This window comes from Nerophis ophidion, linkage group LG06 (genome assembly GCF_033978795.1).
Source record: "Nerophis ophidion isolate RoL-2023_Sa linkage group LG06, RoL_Noph_v1.0, whole genome shotgun sequence".
In the NCBI taxonomy this organism is placed as follows: domain Eukaryota; kingdom Metazoa; phylum Chordata; class Actinopteri; order Syngnathiformes; family Syngnathidae; genus Nerophis; species Nerophis ophidion.
Genome location: NC_084616.1, coordinates 74,439,576 through 74,450,580, shown reverse-complemented (window position 1 = coordinate 74,450,580; position 11,005 = coordinate 74,439,576). Strand labels below are relative to the sequence as shown.

Below are 11,005 nucleotides of genomic sequence, written 5' to 3'. Positions count from 1 at the left end.
CAGTCTGGATGGTTCGCTTCCCCTTTGGATGATACGATGTTGAATATTTCCAAAAACAATTTGAAATGTGGACTCGTCAGACCACAGAACACTTTTCCACTTTGCATCAGTCCATCTTAGATGATCTCAGGGCCACAGAAGCCGGCGGCGTTTCTGGATGTTGTTGATAAATGGCTTTCGCTTTGCATAGTAAACCTTTAACTTGCACTTACAGATGTAGCGGCCAACTGTATTTAGTGACAGTGGTTTTCTGAAGTGTTCCTGAGCCCATGTGGTGATATCCTTTAGAGATTGATGTTGGTTTTTGATACAGTGCCGTCTGAGGGATCGAAGGTCACGGTCATTCAACGTTGGTTTCCTGCCATGCCGCTTACGTGGAGTGATTTCTCCAGATTCTCTGAACCTTTTGACGATATTATGGACCGTAGATGTTGAAATCCCTAAATTTCTTGCAATTGCACTTTGAGAAACGTTGTTCTTAAACTGTTTGACTATTTGCTCACGCAGTTGTGGACAAAGGGGTGTACCTCGCCCCATCCTTTCTTGTGAAAGACTGAGCATTTTTTGGGAAGCTGTTTTTATACCCAATCATGGCACCCACCTGTTCCCAATTAGCCTGCACACCTGTGGGATGTTCCAAATAAGTGTTTGATGAGCGTTCCTCAACTTTATCAGTATTTATTGCCACCTTTCCCAACTTCTTTGTCACGTGTTGCTAGCATCAAATTCTAAAGTTAATGGTTATTTGCAAAATAAAATATATCAGTTTGAACATCAAATGTGTTGTCTTTGTAGCATATTCAACTGAATATGGGTTGAAAATGATTTGCAAATCATTGTATTCCGTTTATATTTACATCTAACACAATTTCCCAACTCATATGGAAACGGGGTTTGTATTTTCCAGTAGACTCCTTATAGAAGCACTAAAACTACAACATGAATGATGGGGAGAAGACGCAGTCAAAGTGGAGGCACGTAGTTAGAATTAACTCCCAAGAAAAACAGCAGGGGGTCCAGCGTCCGGCGCTGGTTTGGCTTCAAGTGGGAATATGTCGAACAGACAACCGTAATTTGTCATTTGTGGGCCAAAAGCGTTGCTATAAAAAGTAGCATTACTGCTAATATGTAGCATCATTTGAAAAGTCACCTGCAAGAGAATGAGGAGTGCTTACTCCGCATGTCAACATCTCCATTCGGTGCCACACCATCAAAATGCTGAGGCAAACATTTCCAGATCAACACCGTATGAAAAAAATAGTCAACAACGGAATTTAATAACGTCCGTAGTAACCGAACACATAGCGAAGGATGAACACTATTTCATTTCCTATTATGCAGCTCATTTTTATTTGACACTTAAAATGTCTCAGACAATCTTGCACTTTCTGTTTTGGAAATGACATGAATGTTTGTGCCGCTGCTTAATAACTGTTTAATAAATACAGTTTTGGTCAATTGACTTAGTTATGATTTCCCTCTCTGCATGAAAGTTTAAAAGTGGCATATATTAATGCAGTATGAAGAAGAATGTTTTAATGTAGACACATAGAATCATCATACTGCTGTGATTATATGCATCAAGTGTTAATAAAAGTCCAAAGGCAAAATATGGATTCGTATATCGTGTATCGCGACATGGCCTAAAAATATCGAGATATTGAAAAAAGGCCATATCGCCCAGCCCTACATGCCAAATAGTTAGCTGACAGTGAGTCTATTTATTTTAATAGTTTAATAAAATCAAAGGATTTCAGTGTATGTAAGTACTTTGTGAGCACATTTAACAATACAGTAATAATAATGATCATCGGGATATTATTGTTGGTCATAATTGTCACACCTATGGATCTTGTTTTGTCATGTTATGTTTTTGGACTCTTGTTTCCCGTTTTACACTTCCTGGTTTTGTTTTTCCATAGTAACCCATTAGTTTCCACCTGGTCTCAGTCCCACACCTGTTTCTAATCATCACAGCTGCTATTTATATCATTCTGTTTCTGTCCTCGTCCTGGGAACTTTGCTATTTGCATTCTGCTTCATGCCTTCACGCACCCTCAATTACCTTGCAATCCATGCCCCTTGTACCTGTCACAGTAAGTTTTTTTTGTGTTGGTTATTCATAGTTTTGCCACAGTGCAAGTTTAAGTTAGTTCATTGTCTTTCATGCCATCGAGCAGTTGTTTTGTTTTCCTGATTGTATTTTTGTCGCCAAGTTTTATACCTCTTTGTGAGCGCCCCTAGTTTGTTTATTTTTGTATTTAGAATTCCAAATAAACATGTACCTTAATTCACGCCTGGCTCGTCCTGTAATCCCGCTGCGTCGAAGGAGCACACTCAATCCTGGTCCAAGCCTGACAATAATAAATGTGAAATTAAATTATTGGTAAATTTCTACTGTTAGCTAACCTGGTAACTCCATAACGGTGGCATCTTCTTTCCATTTAGGCTCATAGAATATATACAAGCAACTCAACATTCTAAAATAGTATTTTTTCAGACTATTTTTGATGGACATTTTTGATCACCAAAGGGGAGTTTGTAAAACCCCGCTGAACAAACCGCACACACCACGCGATAATCCGATCATTGCGGATTTATTAGTTCAGAACGAGGACTCGGGTTCAAATTAGGCTAGTGCGTTTAGGCCAGGGGTGTCCAAACTTTTTCCACTGAGGGCCGCACACTGAAAAATCAAAGCGCGCGGGAGCCAAGTTGATATTTTTTCATTTTCAAAACCAATAGAATATACACTTTTTTTTTTTTATTGTTGGGGCTCCCTCAAGTTAGGTCTTAAGGACCCAGAAGGGTTTCAGTCTTAAAGGGGAACATTATCACCAAACCTATGCAAGCGTCAATATATACCTTGATGTTGCAGAAAAAAGACCATGTATTTTTTAAACCGATTTCCGAACTCTAAATGGGTGAATTTTGGCGAATTAAACGCCTTTCTGTTTATCGGTCTTTTAGCGATGACGTCAGAACGTTACGTCACCGAGGTAATACAGCCGCCATTTTCATTTTCAAATTACAAACACCGGGTCTCAGTTCTGTTATTTTCCGTTTTTTCGACTATTTTTTGGAACCTTGGAGACATCATGCCTCGTTGGTGTGTTGTCGGAGGGTGTAACAACACTAACAGGGAGGGATTCAAGTTGCACCACTGGCAAGAAATCTGCCCCCAGACCCCCATTGAATGTGCCAGAGTGTCTGCACACATTTTACCGGCGATGCTAAGACAGACATGGCACAGAGATGTATGGATAACCTGCAGATGCATTTGCAACGATCAAGTCAACCAAATCACAAAGGTGAGTTTTGTTGATGTGGACTTATGTGCTAATCAGACATATTTGGTCGTAGCATGACTGCCAGCTAATCGATGCTAACATGCAACGCTAATCGATGCTAAGATGCTATTTACGCTAGCTGTATGTACATTTGAAACTAGATACCCACATTTAATGCGAAACAAACACTTACCATTCGACGGATTTAAGTTGCTCCAGTGTCACAAGATGCGAAAGTCCTGATTGTTTGGTCTGCACATTTTACCGGCGATGCTAATAAGGCAGCCATGCTATGGGCCACTTCATTAGGTACACCCATGCTATGGCCAAATAGCCTCAATAGCTATTCACTCAATTGCTTCAGTTTCTTCTTCAGTTTCGTTTTCGCTATCTGCCTCCATACTCCGACCATCTGTTTCAATACATGCGTAATCTGTTGAATCGCTTAAGCCGCTGAAATCCGAGTCTGAATCCGAGCTAATGTCGCTATATCTTGCTGTGGTAACCGACATGTTGTTTGTATTGGCAGCACTGTATGACGTCACAGGGAAATGGATCAGTCGCATCGCAAATAGCGTAAATCAAGAACTTTAAAGCTTTTTTTAGGGATATTCCGGGGGGTGTAAAATTTTGAAAAAAAAACTTCGAAAAATAAAACAAGCCACCATTTTTCATTGTTTTTAACCTTTTTGAAATTGTGATAATGTTCCCCTTCAAACAAGGTTCAAAATAAGTCATTTTTTTTTTCATAAAACCCTTGAATTGCTAATTCTACTTCATTATTTGTTTTACTTTTTACGAGCTTTTCTGTCGAAACCTTATTTTTTGAGGCAAAATACAAATTGATTGATTGATTGATACTTTTATTAGTAGATTGCACAGTACAGTACATATTCCGTACAATTGACCACTAAATGGTAACACCCCAATAAGTTTTTCAACTTGTTTAAGTCGGGGTCCACGTTAATCAATTCATGGTAAAATACACAATATTTTTCCCAAAAAGATTTTCAAAGTGAAATATTCAATGTGAAGTAATTGAATCCCTAAATAGGTCAATAATTCATAGCAAAATGTATTTGAATTTATTATTATTTGTTTTATTGTTTTTTAGCAAAGACAGTTATTAAATTCCACTAAAATCCTTAGCGATCCAAAAGTGCTCCACTCATAAAAAGGTCATGCTTTTTTTTTTTTTTTTTTTCGTTCAACACTTACATCTCTATATCAGCTTCAGATAATATATTGTAATTGGTTTAGTATATTTATAATAACAATCAATAGGATACCGGTAATTAGTATAATTAAATGGGTTGTACTTGGGACGGCGTGGCGCAGTGGGAGAGTGGCTGTGCGCAAACCGAGGGTCCCTGGTTCAAACCCCACCTAGTACCAACCTCGTCATGTCCGTTGTGTCCTGAGCAAGACACTTCACCCTTGCTCCTGATGGGTGCTGGTTAGCGCCTTGCATGGCAGCTCCCTCCATCAGTGTGTGAATGTGTGTGTGAATGGGTAAATGTGGAAGTAGTGTCAAAGCGCTTTGAGTAAGGTAGAAAAGCGCTATACAAGTATATGGGTTGTACTTGTATAGCGCTTTTCTACCTTCAAGGTACTCAAAGCGCTTTGACACTACTTCCACATTTACCCATTCACACACACATTCACACACTATTGGGGGGGCTGCCATGGAAGGCGCTAACCAGCACCCATCAGGAGCAAGGGTGAAGTGTCTTGCTCAGGACACAACGGACATGACGAGGTTGGTACTAGGTGGGGATTGAACCAGGGACCCTCGGGTTGCACACGGCCACTCTCCCACTGCGCCACGCCTAATTAGTATGGATTTTTTGTCCCTAATTTTCATATTTTTATGTTTGTTGTATTTATGTCCTTTTTGTCCTTAAAACAATCAATAATTTATAGCAACATTGATTTTTTTTTCATTATTATTTTTGGAGAATTTATCTAAAAAATGGTGTTATTAGAGTCTACGATGCAACTTTTTCTTGTTGCATTTCACCTATTTGCTCTTTTATTCCACTTTTTAAAGTCTCAAAAATATAGATATATATATTTTAGTATTTTTAGAATGATGTGCTGCGGGCCGGTAAAACATTGGCTGCGGGCCGCAAATGGCCCCCGGGCCACACTTTGGACACCCCTAGTTTAGGCACTCCTACTTTTAGTACCTTGCTCAGGCCATTCTAAATATGTTATATGCGAGTTGTTTTTCGTCCACAGATCATTTGAAGCGGTCATCGGACTACATCTGCAATGGGAAGTGATACACAACTCCACCTGTATGCGGACGACACCGTCACCGGCTGCTTTTTGCTTGTCAGCAGCGTAAAAGGAACAGGTTTGAATGCTTGAGGAATAACAAAGCGGCTTCTCTCTTCCATTCTTTCTATTCCGAGGAAATTTGAAGAGCGAGGAACGTTGGATGATAATTGTACTGCAACTGTTTTTCTGGTACCGAAGACCTCTTGTTTATTCACCTGTCAAATTCAAGGGAATGCATCACGTGGAACAAACAAGACAACAACGATGTCGCCGGGCGTTTCTTTCCACAGTTTCTATCTACATTCCAGATTATGCCTCCTCACTTTCCTGAATGCCGATTCTGTTTTCTAATTCCCCAACATTCCTCAATTTGTCTTTGATGAAGTACAACATTAGAGACGGGGGAAGATAATATCAAAAACATGTAGGACTTTGGAATGCATGGAACTTTATATCACAAGACCTTTACACTGTTCATCATCATCTCTAAACAGGCCATCAAGACATGGCGAAATGCATTGGAGCTGGATAACACAAATGGCAATGAGGGAAGGAGCGACAAAAGGAAGTGGTAAAAGAAATATATATACTGTATGTTGGTATTACAAGGGAGCCTAAAAGTGGTCTGGTTGTTTTTCAGTCATTACAAAGCCATTAAGACAGAAGAATTTCAATTCTATCCCAGCTGTGATAAATTTCCCATTTGTTTGTTTTTTTATTTGTCTTGTGTTTCTTTTATTATTTTTTTATTTGCCAACAAGGCCTTAACATGTACCGTATTTTTCAGACTATAAGTCGCAGTTTTTTTTCATAGTTTGGCCGGGGGTGTGCGACTTATACTCAGGAGCGACTTATGTGTGAAATTATTAACGCGTCGTAAAATATCAATATTATTTCGCTCATTCACATAAGGGACTAGACGTATAAGATTGGGATTTATCGATTAGGAGTGACAGATTGTTTGGTAAACGTATAGCATGTTCTATATGTTATAGTTATTTGAATGACTCTTACCATAATATGTTACGTTAACATACCAGCCACCTTCTCAGTTGGTTATTTATCCGTCATATGTTCACTATTTCTTTATTTATTTTAAATTTCCTTTCAAATGTCTATTCTTGGTGTTGGGTTTTATCGAATAAATATCCCCAAAAAATGCGACTTATACTCCAGTGCGACTTATGTTTTTTTCCTTCTTTATTATGCGTTTTCGGCGGGTGCGACTTATACTCCGGAGCAACTTATACTCCGAAAAATACGGTATGTTTTATTTTTAAGTGAAAGTGGACATTTTTTATTATTTTTTGTAACAAACTTTCTTCATGGAAATTTATATTTTTATTGTGTTCTATTGTTGGAGTCATTGTTTTGTTCCAGGCAAAGAGCCTCTCCCCTCTATTTTTGACAGCCATAGGATTATGAAATATAGATGAAATAGAGTATGAGCTAAGACAGTCGAGAGCACAACGGCGGTCGAGTAGAAATGTGTTGCCTCCGTCTGTCTTACTTCCCAATGATGTAACTCACTAATCATGCAGTACCAATGCAAAAGTCCTGGGCCACAATTAAATACACAAATGTATTACATTCTACTTGTTTTTATGTTTGCTAGTTCATACTGAGACAGTACAATTAATATATACTCTGAAGTTGAATACAATCTTTTCAATTAAGCTTGTTCTAATTGCAAGACAGTTTCCAAATTAAGTAATCTGCTCGTAAAACCTTTATTAGGTCACATTTTTACATTCTTTAAATTGCTGTCACTGGCTCCAAATTACATTTTTTAAACCAAAAAATATGTACATTGGGGCTGCAACGATTAGTCGACATAATGAACGTCAATTATAAAAATTAATCCACAAAGATTTGATACTGTTGATGAGCCGCTTGATAAAATTTAAATTGATGGACTGCCAAGAATGTTCATGTTTACACTTTTATTGCTTCAGGTAAATAATTGCAGCTAATAACCTTAACAGTACTGGATTAAAAAATAATTTTTAAATTTGTGGCGCTTAAGTCCTGCCAAACAGAGCAAGCAACGCAGGGGCCCTATAATAAGTCTTGTTTTTTTCTCACTCCCAAAAAAAAGAACCCATACAATTTCAAAAGATATGCTGAATTTAAACTTCAGTCTGTCTACAATCATTCCCAAACTGCATAAAAGTTATTTTCCAAATATGCTCTAAATGGGTTTCGCGGCGTTGTAGGCAAATTTGCATACATTGTGTAAAATTGTTACTTTTTGATGCTGTAACTTTCTCCAAAAATTATTTTTCTTAGTTAAACTGAAATGTTGGAAAAGACTTGCTCCAATATTTAATGCACGAAGTTGACTGTTGTTTTTGTTTTTCTTGGATTACAGTTGAACTTTCAATAATAGGTTTTGAAAATGTGTTATAATCAAAATGCAGACTAATTGTGTGCATCAGATCATAAGCAACAATCGTTTGACTTGTCGACTAATCAAAGAAATAATCGCTGACTAGTCCACTATTAATATAATCACATTTTAATTTATATAGCCCTCAATCATTGTTTGGCACCCTAGAGCATATGTTACTAATAGGGGTCGGGAACCTTTTGGGCTGAGAGAGCCCTGAAAGCCAAATATTTTAAAATGTATTTCCGTGAGAGCCGTATAATATTTTTTAACACTGACTACAACTAAATGCGTGCATTTTTTTGTAAGACCAACATTTTTAGAGTATAATAAGTCTCTTGTTCTTTTTGATAACATTGTTATTCTGAAGCTAACCGATAATATATAAAATACTTCTTACCATGAATGTGACTTCTAGAAAACGGACGGATGGATTAAAATGCATGAGAATGTTTTATGGGGCAGCATGGCGTAGTGGGTAGAGCGGCCGTGCCAGAAACCTGAAGGTTGCAGGTTCGCTCCCCACCTATTGACATCCAAATCGCTGCCGTTGTGTCCTTGGGAAGGACACTTCACCCTTGCCCCCTTGAATGAATGAATGAATGAATGATTGGTGGTGGTCGGAGGGGCCGTAGGCGCAGACTGGCAGCCACGCTTCAGTCAGTCTACCCCAGGGCAGATGAGGCTACAGATGTAGCTTACCACCACCAGGTGTGAATGAATAATGGCTTCCAACTTCTCTGTGAGCGCTTTCAGTATCTAACAATAAAAACACGCGATATAAATCTAATCCATTATTATTATTTATTATTATATTTTGAAGGTTATTTTTAACACCCCCCCACGACCCGAACGGGACAAGCGGTAGAAAATGGATGAAATACCAGCGGAATTATTCATTACCTATCGTGTTAAGCAATGTCAGCTAAGATTTATCTGAGAGCCAGATGCAGTCATCAAGAGAGCCACATCTGGCTCGAGAGTCATAGGTTCCCTACCCCTGTAATAGTGGCTCAAGGGAACATCCATCTGTCCATTTAACTAATAAACATCTATTTGTCACAATGAGAATGAAATGATTGGCGTTCAAGGCTGTCAATCACGACTGCCTTGCACTGCCATGCAATCATGTAGCGAGCGCCCACACACACAAAAGCATCCCCGGAGATGGGAAACCAAAATTTGCAGTAACGTCTGACGAAAAAAAAGACTGGACAGTGAAGTACGATTTCAGTAAATATCAGTTTCAGTATTAAGGATGTGTTTTATTCCAGTTGAACATGCAAGTAAAATCACCACGGGGCGGTATAGTTCGGTTGGTAGAGTGGCCGTGTCAACGTGAGGGTTCCAGGTTCGATCCCAGCTTCCGTCATCCTAGTCACTGCTGTTGTGTCCTTGGGCAAGACACTTTACCCACCTTCTCCTAGTGCCACCCACACTGGTTTAAATGTAATTTAGATAATTGGGTTTCACTATGTAAAGTGTTTTGAGTCACTAGAGAAAAAGCGCTATATAAATATAACTTACTTCACAGCGCTTTTCCAAACACTGCGTTTAAAAGTATTGCTATATTGTTCCTTTGATGTGCATGTGTATCAATGGGTTGACATGGTTAAAACTAGAAGGAGTCTTGTTCTGTATATTGTACAGTATTTTGTATTTCTATAGTGTTTTGTTTCTAAGCGCAGTCAAGGCGTTGAGGGGTTCCGGTTTGGTGGCCGCAGGATTAGGTCTCTGCTTTTTGCAGATGATGTGGTCCTGATGGCTTCATCTGGCCGGGATCTTCAGCTCTCACTGGATCGGTTCGCAGCAGAGTGTGAAGCGAACGGAATGAGAATCAGCACCTCCAAGCCCGAGTCCATGGTTCTCGCCCGGAAAAGGGTGGAGTGCCATCTCCGGGTTGGGGAGGAGACCCTGCCCCAAGTGGAGGAGTTCAAGTACCTAGGAGTCTTGTTCACGAGTGAGGGAAGAGTGGATCGTGAGATTGACAGGCGGATCGGTGCGGCGTTTTCAGTAATGCGGACGTTGTATCGATCCGTTGTGGTGAAGAAGGAGCTGAGCCGGAAGGCAAAGCTCTCAATTTACCGGTCAATCTACGTTCACATCCTCACCTATGGTCATGAGCTTTGGGTCATGACCGAAAAGATAAGATCACGGGTACAAGCGGCCGAAATTAGTTTCCTCCGCTGGGTGGCGAAGGGTGAGAAGCTCTGCCATCCGCTGCTCCTTCACATCGAGAGGAGCCAGATGAGGTGGCTCGGGCATTTGGTCAGGATGCCACCCGAACGCCTCCCTAGGGAGGTGTTTAGGGCACGTCCAACGGGTAGGAGGCCACGGGGAAGACCCAGGACACGTTGGGAAGACTATGTCTCCCGGCTGGCCTGGGAACGCCTCGAGATCCCCCGGGAAGAGCTAGACGAAGTGGCTGAGGAGAGGGAAGTCTGGGCTTCCCTGCTTAGGCTGCTGCCCCCACGACCTGACCTCGGATAAGCGGAAGATGATGGATGATGATTGCTTATTTTTATTGAATAGTAGTCTAATTCAATTGTTAGTTTTTTTTTCCTTTATTACCTTTTGTGTTATTTATTTTACCCCATATTTGTTCCCACTACTGCACCTTGAGTTGGAGTCTTTAATCTCCATCCATCCATCCATTTTCTACCGCTTATTCCCTTTCGGGGTCGCGGGGGGCGCTGGCGCCTATCTCAGCTACAATCGGGCGGAAGGCAGGGTACACCCTGGACAAGTCGCCACCTCATCGCAGGGCCAACACAGATAGACAGACAACATTCACACTCACATTCACACACTAGGGACAATTTAGTGTTGCCAATCAACCTATCCCCAGGTGCATGTGTTTGGAAGTGGGAGGAAGCCGGAGTACCCGGAGGGAACCCACGCATTCACGGGGAGAACATGCAAACTCCGCACAGAAAGATCCCGAGCCTGGATTTGAACCCAGGACTGCAAGAACTTCGTATTGTGAGGCAGACGCACTAACCCCTCTGCCACCGTGAAGCAGTCTTTAATCTCGTTATATGCA

At 40.4% G+C, this 11,005-nt stretch overlaps 1 protein-coding gene and 1 long non-coding RNA gene across 8 annotated transcripts in view; one reads left to right on the top strand and one right to left on the bottom strand.

Annotated features, from left to right (window-relative positions):
• bsna (bassoon presynaptic cytomatrix protein a) overlaps positions 1 to 9,319 on the top strand; it is a 295,215-nt gene extending 285,896 nt beyond the window's left edge. For all 5 annotated transcript variants that reach the window (XM_061904831.1, XM_061904832.1, XM_061904835.1 and 2 more), the window contains one exon: positions 5,532 to 9,319. The gene's annotated coding sequence lies outside the window, so the exon portion shown is untranslated. The remainder of the gene's footprint in view (positions 1 to 5,531) is intronic.
• The window catches only part of LOC133555232 (uncharacterized), a 238,561-nt gene that overhangs the window by 210,827 nt on the left and 16,729 nt on the right, over positions 1 to 11,005 (bottom strand). For 2 of the 3 annotated variants that reach the window (XR_009807295.1, XR_009807297.1), the window contains one exon: positions 2,286 to 2,354. The exons of the other annotated variant lie outside the window; for it this stretch is intronic. This is a non-coding gene — a long non-coding RNA (uncharacterized LOC133555232). The remainder of the gene's footprint in view (positions 1 to 2,285; positions 2,355 to 11,005) is intronic. 3 annotated transcript variants of the gene reach the window in all.